This window comes from Neomonachus schauinslandi, chromosome 8, assembly GCF_002201575.2.
Source record: "Neomonachus schauinslandi chromosome 8, ASM220157v2, whole genome shotgun sequence".
NCBI lineage: Eukaryota > Metazoa > Chordata > Mammalia > Carnivora > Phocidae > Neomonachus > Neomonachus schauinslandi.
The window spans coordinates 145,336,398-145,341,145 of record NC_058410.1 but is presented as its reverse complement, the minus strand read 5'-3'; the positions used below and the strand labels follow the sequence as shown (position 1 = coordinate 145,341,145).

General features: G+C 47.6%; 3 non-coding genes across 3 annotated transcripts; 1 reads left to right on the top strand and 2 right to left on the bottom strand.

Moving 5' to 3' along the window:
- TRNAA-UGC lies at positions 1-72 on the bottom strand. Its single transcript has one exon. It is a non-coding gene; the product is annotated as a tRNA-Ala (tRNA).
- A 2,216-nt stretch (positions 73-2,288) lies between these two features.
- Positions 2,289-2,361, top strand: TRNAF-GAA. Its single transcript has one exon. It is a non-coding gene; the product is annotated as a tRNA-Phe (tRNA).
- A 1,320-nt stretch (positions 2,362-3,681) lies between these two features.
- On the bottom strand, positions 3,682-3,755 carry TRNAT-AGU. Its single transcript has one exon. It is a non-coding gene; the product is annotated as a tRNA-Thr (tRNA).
- Between the last annotated feature and the right edge of the window lie 993 nt (positions 3,756-4,748).

Genomic DNA, 4,748 nt, shown 5'->3' with positions numbered 1-4,748 from the left:
TGGAGGTGCTGGGCATCGAACCCAGGGCCTCATGCATGCAAAGCATGCGCTCTACCACTGAGCTACACCCCCCAGGCGAGAGCTTTTTCTTCTGTGATATATTAGGAAATATGACAATCTTCTGTATTCTTAGGCAAGGCCATTTTTGTGTGTGTCAGAAAATTTATTCTGTCAATGACACTAATTCTACAATTTCTAAATTGGACTTTTTTTTTTTTTTGGCTAGACTCAAGTATAGTAAATTCGAAGTCCGAGTTTATACCATTCCTGCTCCTAGCTTCTTCCCAGCGGGGCTCAGTCTTCTCTAAGAGCTCCTTACCATCCTATTGCCTTCATTTTGTTTTATTTTGCTTTGCTTTGCCTTGTTTTTGAAAACCACTTCTCCGGAAAATCTCAGGTTGGGAGTTTCACTTGTCTTCATTCTTTTTCTCTGTGGTGTCTTTATCCTCCATAGACCACTCTACCTAATCTTCATTGACCATCTTGTCTGTACCCACCTCTTCAAGTGTCTTTGGTCTGTAATTACTCTCTTCCTTCACTTTCTACAGTGAACCTTGCCTGCTCACCAGCCATCTTCAAGACCAGGATATCTTGCTCTAGAAAACCAAGGAAGCACTTTGAATGTAATGAATGAATGAATGATAATGATTGAATGAAAATGATTATTGCTTATTTCCAATTGTGTTGCGTCCCTCAATTCCATATCTTGAGAAATGGTCTTCACACTACAGATGGTTGGCAAGTCTAGAAAAGAGAAAGAAAGTGGGCGGAGGGGAAGGAGAGAGGAGGAAAGAGAGAAAGGGGGGAAGGGGAGAGAAAGAGAGAGGAAGAAAATGTTTGAGTTCAACTTCCTTCCTACTCCTCCCTGCCTTTCCATTCCCAAGCAACCACTGACCTAATTCCTGTCACTGTAGTTTAGTTTGCATTTTCTGAAGTTTTATACAAATGGAATCATATCATATTTACTTTTTTGGTTTTACTTCTTTCATTCATCATAATTATTTTGAAATCACCATGTTTAATGTATCAGTAGTTTATTCCATTTTATGCTGAGTAGTATTCCATGGTATGGATATACCACAATTTGTTTGTCCATTCACCCATTTAAGATAAGCATTTGGGTTGTTTCCAGTTATTGGCTATTACAAATAAAGCTGATATGAATATTTGTATACAAGAATTTGTATGGACATAATAGTTTTATTTTTTTTTTTCTGTTGGATACATACTTAGAATTTGAATGCTTGGATCATGGGGTTGGTACACCTTCAACTGTTAAAGAAATTCTTTTTCACTACTGCTAATGGTGTATGAGAGTTTCATTTCCTCTGCATTCTTACCAACATTTGGTATGGCTAGCATTCTTAAATTTTAGCAACTCTTGGGTGGCTCAGTTGTTAAGCGTCTGTCTTTGGCTTGGGTCCTGATCCCAGGGTCCTAGGACCGAGCCCCGCATCCAGCTCCCTGCTCAGCGGGAAGCACGCCTCTCTCTCTCCTACTCCCCCTGCTTGTGTTCCTTCTCTCGCTGTGTCTCTCTCTCTGTCAAATAAATAAATAAAATCTTTAAAAAATTTAGTAACTCTTATAACTGCAGTTATAAGTGGTATATCATTATGGTTTTAATTCGTATTTCCTTAATGACTGATGTTGAACATCTTTTGTTTATTTGCCCTCCTTATAACTTCTTTGACAAAATCTTCTACTTAAAATATTTTGGTATTTTTAAATCAGGTTTTCTTATTGTTGACTATTTAGAGCCCTTTATGTGTTCTAGATGTAAATCCTCTACCAGATATATGGTTTGCAAAGCTTGTCTCCCAGTCTGTGACTTGCCTTTCTGTTCTTTTAAACATGCTTTTCACAGAGCAGAATTTAACATTTTTTGATGAGGTTAAATTTATCGAATTTTATGCTTTTGTTGTCCTATCTACAAAATATTTGTCTGACCCAGGGTCACGAAGATTTTCTCTTATGTATGGGACCCCACGAAATTTTTTCTTTAGTTTCCTTAATTTTCCGAGATGTGTCTGGGTTAACCTGCGAGATGCGGCTTTCCGTTGGAACCCTGTTACCTCTCTCGCGTCTTCCTCCTTCACCTACCGGCCCACGCTGCCAGGAATTGGGTCCAAGCGGTATAGGCGGAAGACAATAGATTCCCCCCAATTTCTGGGTGCATAAATGTCCTGGACGGTTAGACAGCAGCACGAAGAATCCAGAATCTCCTAAAACGGAAGTTGAGAACAATCCATGTCTGAAAAATAAATATCAGGAAGTTCTGCTTTCGGGCAGCCGAAATAGCTCAGCTGGGAGAGCGTTAGACTGAAGATCTAAAGGTCCCTGGTTCGACCCCGGGTTTCGGCAGGTGGAGCCCTTTTGTTGACGAGGACAGGCGGCTCCCGCAACCCCAAGACCTGTATCTGCCATCTTGAAACTCCATAATAATTACACCTTTGAATTTGTGTTTTGTAATTGATGTTCGACGGGACAACCGAACGAGGCGTCTGGACAAAGGGAGTGAGCGCAACGTGCGCGTCCGGCTTCCCTTGCTTCCCTTCCTGCAAACAGCCATCGCCGAGCCCCGTGAATCTTGCTGTGTGAAGTCAAGGTCGACAGTAACATTCATGCTGATAATTTACAACGTGGATTCCACTTAATCAGAATGACATTAAATAAGCAAAAGAAAAATACATTAAAGGTCGAGAGAGACCAAGGAAGAAAGGGGTAAAGACTTATATTCTATTACTACTTGTAATGGCACTTTCCCTCTCCTTAAAAAAAAAATTATTTATTTATGTATTTGTTTGCTGGGCTACAGGGACAGTCAGGAGGAAGAATCGATGCTGGGGCGCAAGCCACAAACGACCGCTTGCACATGCCCCCAAGAGCGACCGCATTATACCTCAGACTCTTACTTCGGAAGAATTAAAGCCTCCCACGCACGGCGGTGGAGATGCTGGGTTCCTGTCCGAGCGCAGCAGGATCGGCCCCGATTTTACACGCGCGGAGGGAGGCGCAAGTCTGACAGCCGGCACACAGCCCGCAGGTGCAGAAGAGCCGCGCGGAGCCCAGGTGTCCGTGGGCCGCAGGCTTCCCCTCCTGTTTTGGATGAGGGACCTTACATTTTCATTCTGCCCTGGGCCCCGCCGGATGTAAGCCGCGCTGATCAGCATTCAGTCAACATTCACACATTTCTTGGGTTAAATCATCTACCTCCATGGCCCCCCAGGCCCCCACACACCTGCAGTTGAGTTACAATCTCTAGAGCACTGGCAAGTATGCTGTTAAAGCTCATGCCCACAGAGTTCCCTCTCTGAACTTCAACCGGTCCGTTCATGAACTGTATGAAATCAGAATTGGATACCCGAGATCACATTGTCCGGAAAACCCCAAGGGAACCTGTTCTTTGTATTTACAAAAAGACACATCAGGAAAACAGGGCACATGCTAGTACCTTATTGCTCGTTGGTTATTAACAAGGTCTTGCTTCGTGTGGCTGTACCAAAATCAGCTCCATTTTGTGTCCAAGGCCTTGGGATACTACCTGTTACAGCCGAAGTCGGGGGTGGCGGGGTGAGGGTTGGGGAATGTGTGGAGGGAGGCCGGTGGTAGAAATAAAAACTGCAAGTCCAAATTTAAGAAAACGGGCGGAATTAGGCCAGCGTGTAAACACAGGAGCTGCAAAGGCCCCGCTGGGATTCGAACCCAGGATCTCCTGTTTACTAGACAGGCGCTTTAACCAGCTAAGCCACGGAGCCCACGTCGGGGGTGGGTGGAACTTCTTGCATCCGAGCATGATTTCGCTCTGCAGCTGTGTTTCTGAGCGGACCCCGTCCCTTTCTTGGGCTTTCATCCGCCCAGAGCCACCCGGACCTGAGCAACCATGGCCCACGCACAGGTTCGGTGGCTTTCCCACTGCCGTGCTCCGCACAACCTCACTGCATTCGGCTCGGAGCCTCGATGCGGCCTCGGGGAAGCTCGCGCAGACGGCGGGGAAGACGCTGTGTGCAGACTCCCTCGGAAAGCGCAGGACACGGGCGCGGGAAGCCACCGCGGCCCGTTTGTCCCGGGCCGGGCCGGGCGACACTGCATCAAGGCCTCAGACCTTCTTCTCTATCTTGCGCTGTGGCCAGAGGCGGGCGGCGAGTCCCCGGCCCACGACGTCCCTGCGGACCGGGCCCTGCGCCTCCGGGGGTCGTGCGTCGTGGCGCGGGGGCCCTGCTCCGCTCCTGAGGTCCGAGCCCCCTCCACCAGCGCTCGGCGAGGCTGCAAGGACGCGAGTGTGCAGAGCTGCCCCGGAGACCGGCCCACGCGGAGACAGAACCCCAGACCCCCAGGAGCTAAAGGAAGCCGGGCCGGACCGGCACCGCGCCGCAATCTTCTTCCTGCCCAGCAGGGTGGTCGCGGACCCTGCAGCGGGGGTCTAACACTTGGGTTTGAAAACCCCAAAGAGGAGACCCCCCCATCGAATCCTGGGCTGTTGTAGGCAGAGTCTTCTACCGAATGGGGACAACAGGAGGGGAATGGCAGATGCTTCTTCTCCTCCTCCCGCCTCGTCTGTGATGGGCTCTGCCAACCTACAGTTTCTCATTTTTGGGACAGTTGCTTTCCTGTGAGTTGGGAATATTGTGATGAGTGTCTAGCCTGGCAATGTTCATGTATATTGTATTCCTTCAGCAAATGTATACCGTCCTTGAATTCCATTTTCTCAGCATTTTTGGAGGTAATGAGAGACGAAAGGACGAAAAGAA